This window comes from Protopterus annectens, chromosome 9.part0 (genome assembly GCF_019279795.1).
Source record: "Protopterus annectens isolate FY-2018-M chromosome 9.part0, PAN1.0, whole genome shotgun sequence".
NCBI classification, from domain to species: domain Eukaryota; kingdom Metazoa; phylum Chordata; order Ceratodontiformes; family Protopteridae; genus Protopterus; species Protopterus annectens.
Genome location: NC_056743.1, coordinates 449732366 through 449752365, shown reverse-complemented (window position 1 = coordinate 449752365; position 20000 = coordinate 449732366). Strand labels below are relative to the sequence as shown.

The window sequence follows — 20000 nt, the reverse complement described above, 5'->3', positions numbered from 1 at the left end:
CCCCTGGTTTCTGATTTCTTGTGTAAAACAATTGCCTCTCTAATTTAATATTTGTCTGCGGGCTACACATTTCTCTGAATTTGCGCTTCCAACACTTGGGGTCTTCCCTTGATTTAACCTGTACAACAATATGATGATTTTCACCTTCTCCCTCATATACTGCTGGTACATACACAAATGAATGCTCTCTTTCAATGGCCTCTGATCCAGCTAGGTTTAGCAAACTGCTCTGGTGCGTACATCTTTATCTGAATAAGCTGCTTGTATAAAAATATTGTACTCTTGCTCAAATATTCTCCAATTCCCTGCAATATTCTGATCAAATACAAGTGGTAAGGGCTTTCGAAATCCATCTGCCATATTATGACATACCAGTGAAGGGTTTTGCAAATAAGCACAAACACATACACATATGCCAGAAATTTATGCCAGTATTTCTAACTTTGCCCAATAGCACAACAAACTTCTATATAACTGAATTTTGCGAAATAAGTCTCTTGGGCACTGTAACTCTCTTGAAATTACTGTACTGCAAGAAATTACTTCTTATCGGTGTAAGAAACATTTTAAATAACTGCACAATGTGAATGAACGGATTAGAGAAGTTCAAAGTCAGCAACATTTCAAAGTAATTGCATTTTGCGAATAAACTGTACACAGCACACTTAAATTTCCTCAAAATGGTGGTACCTTGCTAAGCAATTCTTTACAGTGCAAGAAAAACTCTGTAATGGCGGCACTTTGTGAATAGACACACCCAGCACAAGACACATTTCGAAATGGCTATGATTTGACTGTACTTCACAAAACAGTTATACTCTGCATACATATAAACTCTTTGGAATACATGCACAGTAATAAAAACATACTGTAAGCACTTTTATACACTTTGAGATACTTTGAATAACTCTAATTATGCCCTTGATACAATACGAAGTTGTAGTTATCCAAAACACAGTACTTTGCCAAAAAACATGCAGTCGCCTTGCTTTGTTTATGCTTAATGTGCCCTTTTTTGCCCTTATTATATTTGTTTTGCTCATTTAATCTCTTTTCATGCCCTATGTACTCTTCTTGTGCTCGTTTTGCTCTAAAGATGCCCATTTTGCTTCAAACATACTTGTTTTGCTTTAAACATACTCATTTTACTTTAAACATACTTGTTTTGCTTTTCTGATAATCGCTTCATCAACTATCTTAATCTTAAATGTTTTACTTAGTTAGTAAACCTTTTGTGCCTCCCGCTTGTTTAATAATGTGTTTTTTGCGCTTGTAATGCTCCATTTTATCTTTTTTATAAAATAAGCAGTTTGTGTGAATTCTCATTACCTTTGATTCTTTTCTGGCTCTTTTTGTGCTCATTTCTCTTAGTTTATCTTTACTATCATCTCTGCACCTCATGGCTCTGAACATCATTCTCTGGAATCCCACTTCTTGCACCAAGTCGCTCTCTTACTTTGGATACAATAGAAGAGTCTTTGTGGGTTCTGTTCAAGCAGCTTTATTATATACAAACACATCACGATAGAAGTTTACTGACTTAACTTAAATAACTTATTTACAAACTAACTTCTGCAATCATACATGCTCACTCTGTGGCTACAATCTCAAAATAACACAGGGAATAGCACGTGCCCAGTATTTATAAGTGCAAGTTCAGTCCTTGATATGCTTCTTAAAGATACAGCACATACACTCTGATCTACAATAATATTCAGTATTCATTTTCATTTACTTGCCTTCTCTTAAAACTTGTTACTAGATAAAGCTAAAAGACTTAATCCATTCATTCCTCCATGCAAGGATGAGAAAAAGCACATACATTTTTCTTTTGTCATGCTATTTTAACCACACTTTTCTTCTTTTTTAAATTGCAGTGCCTATGATTTTACAAGGAAAAAGAAAGAAGAAGGGAGAAAGAAAGAAAAAAAAAACAGGAGCATCTGTTTATAATAGTATCCCCATTACACTTAAAAATAACTAGGTAAACTTCTTTACAGCATGCAAAGAAAATCATACACTATAAAAATAGTACTGTTAAGAAAAAGACAACTGTTTTACTTACAGTTAACTTTCTCCCTCCTCTTTCCCTCCCCTAGGTATTTTCTGAACATTAATGACATGAAGTAGGGCTTATGCCTTAGAGTCCCCCACAAGTCCAACAAAGTCCAAAAAAGTCCAATATTTCCATACTTTCTTGTTCTGTCTTGTTTCACAAATACAATTATTTTTCTGTAACACCACCTTTGTCAACTTCCAAGTTACTGGTTTTGTTCCTGCTCATCTCCCTCTCCCAAATCTGTCTCTGCTTCATTTCCAACGTACTCAAATTTCTTCTAGTCAGATCACGTGCTCTCTTCCTTCTCTCCATCATTTTCTGTTAAAACATTGGAAAAGGTTTCAGTGACACAGTCTCTCTGTGGTCTTTATTACCAGAAGAACAAGAAGCAGAATCTCCTTCTGTTCTTTTTGTTGGACATACTTTTTTACTTCTTCCTTCGCATTTACTTCATCAAAAAATGATTTGGTCCCTCCAGGGAAGAATGTTTTGAAGATAGATAGGTACAGCCATTTGAATCTCATGCCTACTTCTTGACATTCCCTAAAAAAAAGAAATACATTTACTCCTCTTCTACCTGCTGTACAATGAGTAATTATTCACCACAAATACTCTGCTGTCTCCCACCTTTAGTACTTTGTCCTTCTGCCACAGTTTTGTCAGAATCAACTCCTTCTACTGGTAGAACTGCATCTTTACTATTAAAGGTCTAGGTTGCTTTCTCATAGCCAGGTTTTGCAGTATGCACACATTGTGCCCTTTCAACTAACAACTCCTACTGTGGAATACCAGTCCAGTTGCTTATTTGTGCTTTCATAAAATTAATACAGTCTGTTCCTTCCAGCTTCTCTGGTACAGCTGAAAATCTCAGGTTTTCACTATGTGCTCTGTTCTCTAATTCTATTATTTTTGAAACATCTCTTCTTAAGCAGTCTCATATTCAGCCAGCCTTTTCTTCATTTCGACCTCTGAGTTTTGCAGTTTTATCACCTCATCTGAATATTTGTTTACAGCTTCTTCCATTTTTTCAAGCCTTTTATTGTTTGAGTTGATATACTTCATCAGTGTCTTGTTTATTTTAACTAGGTCTGTGTGCAGTTGTCTTATACTTTCCTCGGGTCTATATCACATCGTCAGACTTGTATAACTTCGAACGATGTAATATCAAACCCAAAAGTCTGAAACCGCACAATAAAGAACACACAGAACAGCGATTTTTTCCCAGGGAAAAAAAATCGTTGTTCCCTTAAAAAAAAAAAAAAAAAAAAAAATTAAGGTGGGCTGTGCCCCCCACACCCCCTACTTAAATATACGAACTCCGAGATCGCACCACAGTGGAGGAAATAGCAAAGCCCCAAAAACGGCCCACCGATTTTAAATCGATGTGCCATGGCTTTGCTATTTTTGCATTTCAGACTTTTGGGTTCGATATTACATCGTTCGAACTTATACAAGCTTGACAATGTAATATAGACCCACTTTCGTCTAGGTGACTGGAAGTCATGTGTGGCGGTTGCACTGATTTTTGGTGAGCAGTTGAAGTCAGTGTTTTATCTTTACCTTTTGTAGCTGATTTTCTTTCAGGTCCCCTGTATTTCTTTTTCTTGGCATCCAGACAGTGCACTTACTAGCCAGTTACTGAAATTTATCCAGAAACATAAATGTCTACTGATCTTCTCTGCTGAGTTTCTGTTTCCACACTAGAATTAAGCTATTACTCAATGTGCAGCTATCCTGAAACTCCCATTTTTTTAGGAGTAATTGATAATTAATAATACATTTTATCACACCTGCTCCTGTTTGTATACCTTGTTGAAATTACATAGCTCTCCAGTGTCTCTCATTTTTGAAGAATGCCCATGATATTGCCTAACGTTTATGGTCTCTTCCTTAAAATCAACAGTTTTCTGAGTTTCAGGAGTCATATTCTTCAGGCAATGCACACAAATGCAATTTTTTTAATTCTAACTACTTTCTACGTGTAAAAGAATAATATTCAAAATTTATCCCCGAGTTTGTGCATTTGTACCTCATTATTATTATTTTTTTTGTCTCTGATTCCTATGGAAAGTTGTTGAGAGGTAATTTTTTATCATAATTGGATGATGTGCTTACAGCAAAGTGGTGGTAACTGTTGGATAGGGGACAACCTGTATGTGTATGAGAGTAACTTACTCTCTTTTTGTTTGCACAACTTAAACTGTCTGGCTTTACATGACTAGAATGTATTTGCATGAAATAAGATGGAATGCTTGAAAGTCTAGTTGTGTAAATTGCACTTACCATAACAGCAGATGTTTATGTCCCTCACTGCTGCAATAGTCCTTAGCTATTTGGGTTTTATCCTGCCAGAGATACAATAACCCTCCAGTCTTCAAACATCTCTGGCTTCCTCCCTCTCACACCTGCACTCTAATGGGCTAACCCCTTGGAGGGAAATCAATAGTTAGAGAGTAGACAACTTCAGGACTTTCTTAACCAAACAAAAAGAGAAAGCTTACTCATCTTTAAAAATAAAAAAGCTATAACATATAACTTTTTATCCCAACAACTAACTCCATACAGTAGAAGGGGTGGAGGGTAGTGCAGCAATTGCAGCAGTGAGGAATTTAAGGTTAGTGCAACTTACACAACTGTAACATTTTCATCATTCTTGTTGATTACCACAGCTTATCCAACCCCGAAGGAGGAAGGATAAGGGTTTTGGAGCACCTGGAGAATTGCCCAAGCAAAGCTATTTCTGTATCTGGAAAAGGAATCCAATATGTAATGCTTTCTAACAAATATATACAAAGGACCGTGTAGTTAGTACAAAGGGCCTTGTAGTTAGTTGCCTCTAGAATGCTTATAGAGTTCACCCGTTTCCAATATACCATTAAAGAAAACAAGGCACTACCAGAATGTGCCTTAATCCTGCTTGCCTGGAAAATGTCTACATATTGGGAATAACAGGAAAATATGTACTAAGGAACAACCAAATGGAATGGTCTGAAATGACAGTGGTTGTCCTTTTCCAGTTTCATACTTGGACTTCCAGAGTTGTATAGCTTTCTTAAAGGACTTAGTACTGACAAGATAATATCTGAGTTGCAAAAGCATGACTAGCATGTATACAATTTATTCTCCCATTCATGCAAATTCTGAAAGAAATGAGGGAGATAGATTGGTAGTTTCAAGGTACACTAAAAGTAGTAAGGGCATATATGGGGATTTTTTTCTACAGATAACTTTATATGCATGAAAAATGAATAGTTGCAACCTAGATACTCTCTTGTAGATATCAGAACAATAAATCAATTAGTCTAAGCCCAGATACTCTCTTGTAGATATCAGAACAAAAAATCAGTTAGTCTACCCCACAGATGAACCAAAACAGACAGAATTGCTGGTTCAAATGTAGGCAGAAATAACTTTCCCAACAAAAAGCAAAGATCCCAATTGTCACTTGAATAACAGAAGACCTTACATATCAAGAGAAAAATGTCTTTGTAAAGTGGGGTCCGAATGGAGAGATTATAAGTCATCAAGCAAAGGAGAGTAATACTGCTATAACTGAATTCATCCTCAAGTCTTGGTGAGTACCTTCACGAGGTGGACCCTATTTTTTTACAAAATCTCAGCAACAAAAAAGTATTCTCTCCACAACGTCAAACCAAACACAATTTATTAAAATGACAAAGCTTTCAGATATACAAACAATCCTTCCTCAGTGTCTTAATGGGAAAGAAAGAGAGATTTGATATGGTGCAATATTTATGCAAAGTCAAAAACCAAATTAATCAATACAAAAAAGGCAGCCCGAAAGATATCCAAAGAGAAATACAGGCAAAGGAATCTGGGCATGGAAAATTTTACAACACAAAAAATAAGAAGACAAAGAGGAAAAGAAGATAAGTAATGGAGAAGTTAAAGAAATACACTGAGGTTATGAAGTACCTGTGAAGTGAAGGATTCAGTGTAGAAAATCTAACTCAGAAAGCATCACAGCAGGCTACAGTAACAGACATCCAAATTAAGGAGAAATCAGTGGTGCAGGAAGCAACTGGGCAGTTGCCATATGAAGATATTTTGGAGCCTTCCACAGGGAACCAGTATAAATGTTCATTTGAAGCTGGACAGCAAGGGAAGTAACAGGAAACTGTGACAACTCTGACACAGTCAGTGCTGAGGAGTGATAGGCCAGTGAGTTTCCATATGACAGAGCAATGGATGGCACAGGATGAAACTGAAGAGAATGTTCTACAGGAAGATGCTATAGATCTCTCTATAGCATAACTGCAGGAAATGCAGAACAAAGAATGTGCCATTATGTTAGAAGAAAATGAGACAAGAGAAAAGCTGCTTGATTTAACAGAGATAGATAGACATATTAAGATCAATGAAAGAAATAGATTGCAGAAGGTCAATAAAACCCAAAAAGTCAGAAGTTTGATAAAACAAATGAGCACAGTAATTAGGACTGTCCATAGAGATCCATGCAATATAAGAGAAGTAAACAGGATATATTACTGTGCAGCTAAATTAATAACAGATAAAATTCTACCACAAGAACACAAGGCAGTAAAGAAAAGGATGGGAAAAAAATGAATACCACCATGGAAGTATTGAATAGAGAAAACTATAAAGCAATTATGACAAGAAGCAGAGGAAGACATCAACCAGGAATTAGCGTAAAAAACCCTATACTCAACCCTTTCGTCTAAAAGACTTCTTCAGAAATACAAATACATGCAATTTTAAAACAGCTTGTATACATCCTCATGTCCCTCCTACAAAGTTAATTGCAAAATTACTAATCAATGCCTTCAATTAATTAGTACAATAAAGCAACAGTTAATACAATTAAATGCAATATATTAAAAAAACAAAACAAAACACAAAAGTAAAATAAAAATACACACATCATTGCTAGCTTCCTATTCACATTCTGTTAAAAAACACTTAATATTAATAAATTCATTTAGACCTGGGAAGCTATCAGCACCCAGTCTAAGTTGCCATAATGATTCTTTTCTCTCCACTCTGTTTTTTTTATGTTTCCACTCCTTAAATCAACATTAATACGTTCCAGAACACTAAAGGTAAATTTTATTTAGGAACTGCAAACTATAGAATGTTTAAATAAAGCATTCTTATCATCACTGGTTCTGAACATAAGGCAATATATATACTAGATTAGTGGAATTACAAGTAAACCTCCTTTGTATACTAATGGTCCAATCTAGATGAGGGGGATGTTTAAATGTTGTTGTTGTAATGTCTGCAGATATATTCATGAAGGACCTTTTATTAATTTGCCACATCTAGATCAAACCATTAGTATACAAGAGAGATATAATTGTAATTGCACTAATCTAGTATATATTGCCTTATGTTCAAGCTGTACTGCATTTTACATAGGCATGACTACTAGGAATCTAAGTACATGTATTAAAGAACATTACTATGCCATTAGAAACAATGATGATAAGAATGCTTTATTTAAACATTCTGTAGTTTGTATTTTTTAATATATTAATTGCATTTAATTGTATTAACTGTTGCTTTATTGTACTAATTAATTGAAGGCATTGATTAGTAATTTTGCAATTAACTCTGTAGGAGGGACATGGGGATGTATATAAGCTGTTTTAAAATTGCATGTATTTATATTTCTGAAGACGTCTTTAAGACGGAAGCGTTGAGTAAAGTTTTTTTTACGCTAATTCCTGGTTGGTGTCTTCCTCTGCTGCTCCAGTGTTTGTTTTTTATTTATTTTTTATCACTGGTGGTCGTTTTATTAATTATGACAAGAAGTGTCACTGATAGAAGAGTATAGAAGAGGGGAACAGATCAAGAATACTCAGAAAGCTAGACATGATAAAAGCAATGCGCAGTATTATAACGGATCACGATCTGTCTTGCACTATTGCAAATAATAAACTAAAAATCTCAGCACAGGCAGAAAAACGTAGAAGATTTACAAATAAATATAAAGGAAAAATACAAAATAAACAATTTATTGATGACCCCAAAAAGTTCTACAAAGAATTGGGAAACAAGGCAAAAGGAACTGAAAGACCATCCGAAAAAGAAGAAATGGATACATTGTGGAACATAACAAAACAGACAGAAGAAGTCTTGCCCTTAACCCTTTAAACTGTCTACTTAACTGATTAGGCCATGACTATGATCTGGCTCCTAGAAAACAACAAAGTGTAAAGACCACACATATCCTCTTTGTCAGTGATTTAAAATTGTATAGCTCATCAGATGAGGAACTAAAAGCACAAATGCAAGTAGTCTAAACTTTTTCAGATGATATAAGAATGTCATTTGGTCTTGATAAATGTGCAAAAGAAATCTTTAAAGTAGGAAAACTGCAACACCAATAAAACATCAGTTTGGGACAAGAATGTGATATAAAAGAACTTGAGCAGGAAGGAGTGTGTAAATATTTGGGAAGTGATGAAGGATCAACAACAAAACATGAACAAATGTGAATAAAACTTAGTAAAGAATATTTTAGAAGACTTATATTAATCCTGAAAACAGCATTGACATCTAGGAACAAACTTCAAGTTATAAACCAATTTTCTCTTCCTGTCCTAACTTAGTTTTGAAGTGACTGACTGTCCCCTACATGTGTTGAATAGATTAGACAGGAAATAAGGAGGATGCTTCATGCTCACTAAATGATTTGCAAAAATCAGTGCATACCAAGACTACATATTCTCTGTTCCAAAGGAGGTATAGGCCTCCTTGAAATTGATTACATGTATAGATCTGCAATTGTGGGACTGCACACATATCTACTGACCTCACAAGACCCAAACAAAGTGAAAGTTTTGAAACATGCGGAGAATAAATTAAGATCACTTCTTTGCTTAGTCTAGCAGAAGCATAAGTCAAGCAGGAATGGAAATCAAACCATATGTAGATAAAAATCAGGCAGCAACTGAATGTGCTAAAAAACAAAAGAAAGAATATAAGGTGAAGGATCAGATGAGAAGACAACAAATGTGGAAAATGCATAAATATAGTTGTAAGTATAGAAAACTTTTAGAAGAACCTCATGTTGATCAGGATCGAACACAGGAATGGTTAAGGAGAGGTGAATTCAAACCAAAAGATGAAAGGTTAATACTGGTGGCCCAAGATAGCAGGCTACTTACACGTTGGTTTACAAAGTCCATTGAACATATAGGAGAAACAGACACGTCGGTTCTGTAAAACAGAACTGGAAACAGTCGCACAACATGCTGCTGGTTGTAGCATACTAATGGCAGAAGGATTGTATACTGAAAGGCATAATAATGCGGCAAGACTGTTGGACTGGGGATTGTGCAAACATTATGGTACTGAAGTGGCTGAAAAAAGTTGGAAACATGAGCAGCAAAGCATCATAGAAAATGATGAAGTGTACATCACATGGGATCACCCATTACCAACAGTTCAAAACATAGATGCGAGAAAACCAGATATAGTGGTCCATGAAAAGAAGACAAAATTAACAATGATCACTGAAATCGCTAAACCCAGGGACTACAGTGTCTTACGTACAGAGAGACACAAAGTCATAAAATATCAAGATTTGCGGGCAGAAATGAGAACAATGTGGACGAAAAATACCCAGACAGTTCCAATAGTAGTAGGAGCAGGTCTTATAAAAAGGAATCTACAATCATATTTAGGTATGTTACCAGTACATGTAACCCCATACAAATTGCAGAAGGTGTCATTACTGGGCACACTGCAGGTGTTGCAGAGAGCACTTCTCGCTGACATCAAAGACTGAAACAATTCTAATTTCATGAACTTTAATCGTATGTTGACTTAGGAATGGGGTCCATTCCCATCATGGTATTAGAAATCCAAAAGGTTTGGAGAAATTAAAAAAGAGTAAAGCATCTTGAGCAAAATCTTAAATGAAGAGGATGATCCATGGGCAGACATGATGAAACAGCTAATAAATACCCCTTGCAAAAGGAATAAATGGGCTATAGCACAGTAACTCGTACAAATATTTGAGAACCAGAGGTAATAATAGGTTCACAGGTAAACAGTGGGTAAACGGTCTGCAAATTATTACAAGCTTGGCCAGTAACTAGAGGTTAGAATCAAAACTTATACCTTGCATATGCGAACAACAGATCTTTACCATTACGCTAAACCTTGACTCCCAAATCCAAATCTGGAAAGAGCACTGTTTATTGGTTCATAGGTTCATAGGAGGTTACTAGACTAATGGCCCAGGAGTTCTTACAAGCCTAGCCATATTTATTCCGATTTGCCCTAATTGACAGAAGTTAGGCAAGTGAAGTTCATAGAGGTATGAGTCTATGGTTATCAATACTGATTGCCTCTGTCCAGAAGGACATGAGCGCCATCGTAGGAGTAACATTAGTCACCTATCCATTAATTTAAGTTCCATTTGAAGAGGATCAGGAAGGGGTTCTGTTTCATATGAACAGGAAGCTTGTTCCAGAGAAGGAGTAGACTCTGAGATGTAGCTATCTCTCCAGCATGATTTAGTCATGTCAGGTGCTAGGTTAAGATCCCTGGAGCAAGTGACCCTAATGTAGTTTGATTTATGAATGTGTAGCATTGCCACCAAGGCTGGGTCAGAGACTGCCCTGGAAGCCAGGCACAGGTCAACCCTTAGCAGCATGTAGGAGACAGAATACAGTGACAGGGCTTTCAGTCTTTCTGCATAGGAATTGTTTTGTGTACCTTGTATTTTTTTGGTGAGACACCTCTGTGGTCTTTCTAGCTGTTGCATGTGTCTGGTGAGATACATGCAAAAGGGAACATTGTTATCAATATGGTCTGATGAGGGCTGAGGATAATGGAATTATAACATCCTTAAATTTAGATGCAATACCTTTACTTATATGAGATGTGCCACAAAGAAGAATTTCCTTACCACTGTGGATACGTGGTACTCGAAGTTCATATTGCTGTCAACCTGAGTAACCACAGCACGTACCACTAGGCTAACACTTAGGGGGGTACTGTGTATAATGTAATTAGCAAGGAAGTTAGTTTTCCCAAAGGGGATAATAATGCTTTTTTTTTTTTGCAGTTAGCTTTAGTCTGTGGCTCTGGTACCAATCATTTGTCTGTGTTAACCCTTTCTGCAGTACACTGACATTGTAGCATTTTAAATACATAAAACACTTCCCAGTCTTTAATTCCTTACACTTTACTTAAAATGTCTCAAAAGCAGTGCATTCTTCTCCACAAAACAGCCCTAGTATTCATTAATAAACCCCATTCTAAAAATAGCAGTTTCTGACAAGAAAATTCTGATACTAATAAAACTGCCAGTACTTTTCAGAAAGTAAAAAAAAATACATAAAAATATTTAAAAAACAATATTTCTAGAGTAGAAAAGTTCCCCTATGGAAATTTAATTCTGCAAGAAATGAAGCTTGTAGCCAATTGCTGCCACTGTGACGACTCAGAGATGCTTTCCCTTGAGACAGCAAGAAATTACTGAAGATGTCTACACTCAGACTGCTGATTTCCCTCTAATGGGCTAGCCATGACAGTGTACATATAAGAGGGAAGCAGAATTTTTTGAAGATCGGTCTGTTTTATCCTGGTAGAATATGACCCAAATAGCAAAGGCTACTGCATCAATGAAAATGATGAACATCTAGAAGTTATTACTACTAGTACAATCCTAAAAGGACAAAACAACACCAAGTACAATGGATCTCCAGAAATCTACTATAAATCTCAAAGCAGTTCACATGCCTATTACATAAAGGTATGAAAGAAGGCCTTTTGTGCAACTTTTCACCTATGACATAGAAAGAAGCACCTACTTTGCAAACCACAAATCAGAAAAGGACACCAGAAAAGCAACAGCTTATTAACCTATATCTGAATTGGAGATGGATTATAGTCTTAGCCAATTCAAATTTCCTCTTCTGAGCAACCTAATTTATGGCAAGTATTCTGGTTTTATTCCAAAATCTGCAAATAAAAGACAGCATAAAGTTTTAGGGCCAGATTAAGATTCACCTTCCACACAGCATATTTACCACAGCATGGTCAGTAACTTGGGAGTTGTACCAATATGCACATCTTAGGAACAGAATCACGCCACAGTGGTGCAATGACGGTTGTGGTGGTGCAGCGGTTAGCGTTGTCGCCTCACAGAAAGAGGCTCTCCAGTTTGATCTTCGGCTGGGGTGTCTTCTGTGTCTGCATGTCCTCCCTACAGTCATGTGGATTTCCTCTGGGTACTCCGGTTTCCTCCCACATCCCCAAAGACATGCTGCAAGTGGATTGGACACACTAAAATTGGCCCTAGGTGTGAGTGCGTGCATGTGTGTGGCTTCCATGGAAGGTTGGGCGCCGGGCTGGCAACTCAACACCATAAAACTCCACTGCCAATCATGAGCAGACAAGGTGATCCGCTGTGGTGACCCCTAACCGGGAAAAGCCGAGAGAGAGAGAGAGAGAGAGACTGAGTAACAGACTCATGCACCTGTCAGCTAGTACATATGGGATGGCTGTGGTGGTGGAGCGGTTAGCGTTGTCCCCTCACAGCAAGAAGTTCTCCAGTTCGGTTCTTGGCTGGGGTGCCTTCTGTGCAGAGTCTGTATGTCATCCCTGCGGTTTTGTGGGTTTCCACTGGGTGATCCAGTTTCCTCCCACATTCCAAAGACATCCAGTAGGTGGAGTGAAGACTTTAAATTGGCCATAGGTGTGAGTGTGTGTGTGCGAGCGAGTGTTACGGATGAACTACTGCAGCAAGACTAGCCACCCGGTGGTGTCAAACCTTGGCTCGAGATGAATGTCACTACTGAAAGTGACACCCCAACTCCATGTGCAAAAAAATGGGAAAAAGGGGTTGAGGATGCATGTGTGTGTATATACACACACACACACACACACACACACAGACACACACACACACACAGACACACACACACACACACACACACATGGGTCCCATTTAGATGATCAAAGTCTTAGAACTAAGATTTTCACATGGCCGACAACATAGGATCGAAATTTTAAGACTTCAATCATCTAATTGGGACCCATATATATATATATACATATATACACACACACAAACACACACACACACACACACACACACACACACACACACACACACACACACACACTAGAAACTCAATTATTCAGACTAATTGTGATCAGTCATTGTCTGTATAACCAAAAATCTGGATAATCAATGACATACTATATGTAATACTTTAAATCATACATAACTTTTCTCTGCCAATTAATGATTACACAAACCCAAAAAAGAATCCCAAACAGAAAGTAACCAGCAGCAGTGACCCTTGTTAAGTACTCATTGATGAATATCAAAATGAAAGTGAAAAAAAAGAACTTGTTATTTTCCCTTTCCCCATGAGTTTGGGTGCACTTGCCCAACTCCTGTCTTTATAATTGCTTTATATTACTTTAGGAGGTTTGACAGTTTCTACCTCCAAACGTGTTAGCTTTGTTTGCTCCCCATGATCATATTCCATATCTGCCTCCATTGGATAATCTTCCCCATGAAAAACCCCGTAATCCACCATACTCTGGGATAGCTCCTTACATTAAGGAATTTGAGGATCCTCAAGATGCCCCACCACTTACTAGAGCAGAAACAAGAGAAGTGCACTTCGAAAAGAAAAGAAGGGAGAAGATCGAAAGAAGACAACAAGAGATAGAACATGAACTGATGTTGTGGGATCCTCGTAGTGGGATCCTCGTAGCAACCCAAATGCACAAGGAGATGGTTTCAAGGTTCTACTTGTGGCCAGAATAAATTATGATAAAACAGAATCTAAACTGAGAAGAGAGTTTGAAGGTTATGGACCTATTAAAAGGATACATATGGTGTATAACAAGCGAAGTGGAAAACCACGGAGGATATGCATTCATTAAATATGAACATGAGAAGGACGTACACTCGGCATACAAACATTCCGATGGAAAAAAGATCAATTCAAGAAGAGTGCTGGTCGATGTGGACAGAGGGTGGACACTGAAAGGATGGCATCCCCAGAAACTTGGTGGTGGTGTGGGTGGCACCAGAAGAGGTGGTGCTGATGCCAACATAAGGCACTTGGGTAGAGATGATACATCTAGATATGATGTAAGGGACAGGGAAAGAGAGCACAAAAGAGATTGCAGACAGCGTAGTGAATGCAGCAAAGAGAGGTTGCCCAAAAGAGAATGTTGCAGAAGCAATTGAATGGAGCGACAATGTGGTCACATTCATGAGACAAGGAGGAGAGGAAGTGTAGTTGTGAGAAGAGTAGAGAGAAAGATAAAAAAGAAGATAAAGATCGTGACTGTAAACACAGGAGTTGCAGTAGAGATTAAGTGTGACAGAGATCATGACCGTGAGAAAAGGGAACATCATGCTGAGGATGAATTGCAACCTGAGGCAGCTGAAATTCCTGCAGAAGATGCCCAATAGGCTGAGGTGCCTGTGGATGGTATAGAAATTAAAGCTGAACCCGAAGAAAAGAATAAAGACAGGGAGAGGGAAAGGGACAGAGAAAAAGATAAGGATAAAGACAGAGACCATGACAGAGATAGACAATGAAGCCATAAACACAGACAGCGTGACACAAACAGAGACAGAGATAGGAAAAGAAATAGAAACCAGGATTGGGGAGACCGGGGAGAGAGACAGCACAAACATGATAGGGAACGAGACAGAGAATGGAGAGAGAGGAGAGGGGGACAGGATAACGGAATACCAGAGTTACCAGAACTACCTGAACAGCTGGAAGAAACAAGCCAGTACACTTTCATGGACCAGGAATCCATTATATCTTAAGAGGATTAACACGGCAGCAGAAAATGGATATCAGATGGAATAACTATTGTTCATTTTTTTAATTAGCAGCTTTGTTTGGTTAACCAAGAAGCTGGGTTAAATGTAACTCTTTTAGTTCTAAATGGGGCATGGTTATTCAGTACACGAGGGACAGTGGTATTGAACAAGGATACATCTTCATTTAGTGATAGTGGTTTTAGTTCTTTCCAATCGATCTATTTTAAAGTACTAGCAAAGGCATCTTTATCAAAATCGGCTGTGTTTCAAGACAGGTTAAAGTAGTGAGTTTTTGGAATAGATGTATTATTTCTTATAACAAAGGTGGGCAGGTGGTCAATTAGACTTTCTGGGAGGGAGCCAATGGAAGTAATCTTATCTGGGGGGTTGGGAGGATCTAGTCTAGGGTACTTTGTCTGTTGCTGTTTTTGTTATATCTTGTTGATATCTCTGTAATTTGGGGAACCCACAGAGGTTGATGTTTTTGCAAGAGGATTCATATTTTTACTGTCAGCCAATCAAGTCTCTTAATGCTATTTCCTCTGAGAATATAAACTCTGTTTATTGTTATACTTTTGTGAGTATTTATTTTTGGACTACCAATCAGGATTTCCAACAGTGTGTGTGTGTGTGTGTGTGTGTGTGTGTGTGTATAGAGAGAGAGAGAGAGATATTATAGCTATGCCACCTGCTTTTTTCTTTCTTCTATCAAATCTAAAGATGTTATAATCTGGAAGAACCACTTCTTCATCAATAATTTTCCGTTTTAGCCATGTTTTTGTGGCTATGATTATGTCAGGTTGCTGATAGGCAAGGCAGAAGTGTACCTCAGTTTGTTACAAATACTTCAGTGGTTGATTGTTGAGCAGGCATAATCCAAAATCAAGTATGATTTGTTGGATGTGGTAGTGATGTTGAATGGGATGGTGGATGGGCTGGGTTCCTAGGTTAGGATGAACACCACCTGAGAATAGTAGTTATAGCAGGTAAGGGTGTTGTGTGGTTAACCACTTTTGTCTGGATTTTAATAGGATGACGGACTTAGAGTAAATTGGGTTGGGAGTGAGTTGGAAAAGTTTACTTTTGAACAGATGAATATAAGAAACGGTGAAATGGTGGGGGCTATGCAGATGTATTTACGTCTATAATAGGTGTGAAAGTTTTGTGGACATTGGAGGAAGGTAGTGTAGGGAGAATAAGTATGCAAATCCAGCCAGGAGAAGGAAAAAGTCATAGATTTAGAATTAGCATTTTGTAGAAGGAAAAGAAGCAAAGATTGCGCTAGTGGAGAGAGTGTGTCTGATTGGAAGGAGATGAAGGTTTGCTGATGGTTGGTTAGAATAAAAGACTTGTTTATTGGTTGGAGGTGGCATGTAGGCAGGGATAGAAAAGTATAAGAGTTGAGATAGGTAGGGTGTGTGGGACTTGGGGTAGGGTGGAGGAGCAGAGTGCAGCAAAGGCAAATGCAGAGGTGTGAACCTTGGTTAGTACCCAGGCACAGAAAAGGAAAAAAAGAAAATATGTCTCTAAAGTCATATATCCCTTAAAATAACCTGAGGGCATCAAAACTTGTCAAAACCTTCAGATACAATTGGAATCATGGCTAGGCTTAACCCCCCCCTCGGGTCATTAGCCTAATAAACACTACTGGGTCAAAATCTATAATATTCGGAGTCCTAGTACTATCAACTGAAAACCACTGTCAGTGAAAATGGAGTTTGTCCTTTTTCCTACTCTTCTGTGACTTTGAACTTATATAGGTTAGTGGTATCCACATTGGTGGGGGGGGGGGGTGCTTGTGAGCTAAAACCTTTAAAAAATATATATTTCAGGTTCCCTGAAAGTTGCCTTCAGCTTGGCCTGTTTATGGTATTGGAATTAATATTTTTATTTTATTTCACGTTGCGGTGGTGGTGCTGCGGTAGCGTTGTCGCCTCACAGTATGACACTGTCCGATTTGATTTTCAGCTAGAGCGTCTTCTGCATGGAGACATGCGTGAATGGGCGTACCTTCTTTGAAGGTTGCGTGTCAGGCCTGGCAAGCCGGTACGTAAAAATCAACTGCCAATCATTAGCGGACCGGAATTCCGCTGTGGCGACCCCTAACCGGGAAAAGCCGAAAGACACAAACAATTTTATTTTATTTCACGTTATCTTCCCTTACAGTATCATGGCTAACTTTTTACATCACAAATGTGCAGAATAGCTTTGTGAATTAATACTTTATTAACAGTATGGTGCATATCAGCATAGTGGTCGAGTGGCATTCGAAAGACATGCGTGAATGGGCGTGCCTTCGTTGAAGATTGAGTGTCGAGTTGGCACCTCAGCACTGTGAAAATCTACTGCCAATCATTAGCGGACCGGAGTTCCGCTGTGGCGACCCCTAACTGGGAAAAGCCGAAGGAACAATAACAAACAACTAAGAATCCCAGATCTAGGGGTGGCTTGTGGTAATAGCTGCTAGACTGCAGCCTCCATCTTCATAAAAAAAAGAAAGAAGCATTGTTAAACTTTCAGAAAACCAACTACTGCTTTTCTTTTAAAAGTAATACTGATTTTCTGATTTGTTTCGGGTGCTTGTAACTCCACACATCTGTGTATACAGGGAGTTCATAGAAAAATTCTGAGATAAAAAAGGCAGAAAAAAGAAAATCACCTTATTTCAATTACCATTAGGCTTAGATCACCAAACGTTTGCATACTGAGGATGTCAGAAATGTCACTCAAAAGGATCTCACTGGGCTGCTGCATGAAATAGCAAGGAGCCCTTCCGATTGGCTCTGGCTCCCTCAGGTGACTGAGAAATCCTGAGGCTGAAAGTGAAAGAAGAAATGAATGCAGTTACACAAAGGCACTAGTATGGAAAACATTATTATTTTTTTTTTACAGGCACTCTGCTTGCTATTTCCTGCACGTAAAAAGGTAAGTACTTAATAATTAAGTGTGTGCGTGTGTGTGTGTGTGTGTGTGTGTGTGTGTGTGTGTGTGTGTGTGTGTGTGTGTGTGTGTCTGTTTTATGTTTGGCTGCATTGTATGTATGCTGTACATGTAGGGAGTAGATGCTTTGATTTGTCTTTAATTTTGCAAAATGTATCTGATTTTTGCCTCTTATTTTTTTTGCCGTTCCCTCATAAAGTTTCTAGCTCTTCTGGAAAATCAATGAAGATAACAGTCAATAAATAATAAAGACATACATTTTATCTGACCTTCAAACGTAATAGCACTCAAAAAAGTATGCAAATGCAAAGTCTGTACTCTACTGAGTTTCTAAGTATATGAAGGCAGTAACTGTCCTTGATCTTAGTCTGCCCGCAATTATTTTCAGCTTTCTCTTTGATTCTTGAGCTAAGAGATTGAGAGGTAAGTTTTGTGTGTGTGTGTGTGTGTGTGTGTGTGTGTGTGTGTGTGTGTGTGTGTGTGTGTGTGTGTGTGATAGTAGTGAACTGAGGGGATAAATTCATGTGTGGCAGTTATTTATAATACTCCCAAGGCATGCAGTCACAGTCATGCAAGTTACTGTAATTAATGGTCACATCTTTGTATGTGTGTGTATGTATGCACATATGTATCTATGTATGCGCACACACACACACATATGTGTGTGTGTGTGTGTGTGTGTGTGTGTGTGTGTGTGTGTGTGTGTGTGTGTGTGCATGTGTGTGTATTATGCAGATGTATATATTTATACATAGGTTTACTATCAAAATGTGGGAAATTGTACCTTTTGATCGACTTCATTATCCAAATTTGGTAATAAAGAATTACCAAAATGTCAGAAATGGTAACCAAGGAATTGACATTCGAACACCGGACGTTCCAATGTCGAAATTCCATGTTACCAGTAATGATTCTGCAGGGGGAAAGTCCCCCTGTGCCCCCACACCCCCCCCACTTATTATATATTCCAACTCTGAGATCGCACTACAGTGAGGAATAGGGTAAATTTCTCGATCCCACTGTAGTGCAATCTGTTATGAGAACATAAATCCCACATAGATCTGAAGAAGCATTACTGCGAAAGCGCTTATCTCTCTGTCAGTTGTTTGTGGATTAAATATTTCTTTTTACAAGTTTGGATCCTGCTTTATTTGACCTGGCATAAAAGGGTTTGTACCTGCTCACGCTTGGCTGTTACTTCTTTCTGATTATATTCCTCCTATACGGCTTAAGCGCTAACCTGACACAAGTTTAGACTGTCTAATAAATCCCGCATTAGTGAATGAACACAATCATTTGCTAATGAGGATTCGAACATTTCTGGATCGGCATTACGGAAACTGTACAACACGCAGTAAGCCATCCCAGTTCTGCGTAAGTGTCGTTCCACATTTTGATAGTAAACCTTTATATATATATATATATATATATATATATATATATATATATATATATACATATATATATATATATATATATATATATATATCTATATATGGATCTAGGAGAGTTGATCGAAAGACCAACTGTCCGAATCCAACCTTACCGAACACCATTTACCGAAACTGCTTTCACCGAAAAGCAGTTTCGGTAAATGGAAGATAAAACACACAGACACACGCACACCCACAGACACACGCACACCCACAGACACACGCACACACACACACACAAAAACAAAAAAAAAACACACACACACACACACACACACCATATTTACGCAGGGGGTTTTCACCCCCCACACCCCCCTACTTTTATATTCTCACTCCGAGATCGCACTACTGTAGGGAAAAGGGAATATTCCCTTATCCCCACTGTAGTCCGATCTCACCCACTACCACTTCCCCCCGATTCTCTGTACTTTTGCAAAAGTTTCACGAAAGCACTTTTTTCGTTAAAAAGTACTTTCACGAAACTGTGACAGCCCATTCCACTTTCGGTGAAACAGTCTTTCGGTAGACTGTCCTAGACCCATATATATATATATATATATATATATATATATATATATATATATATATATATATATGTCCACTTTTTAATTTTGAAATACCAAAATTTCGACTTTCAAAATACCGATCCCATAAAGTCGAGATTTTGGAATCTCAAAATTAAAAAGTGAAGAAATAAAAAAAAAAAAAAAAAAAACAGCTAAATTTTATATATATATATATATATATATATATATATATAAAA

The 20000-nt window shown here is 37.8% G+C and overlaps 1 pseudogene; it reads left to right on the top strand.

The window, feature by feature from the left end:
• Window positions 1–13505: 13505 nt before the first annotated feature.
• Window positions 13506–14867, top strand: LOC122810533 (annotated as a pseudogene).
• The last annotated feature ends 5133 nt before the right edge of the window (window positions 14868–20000 follow it).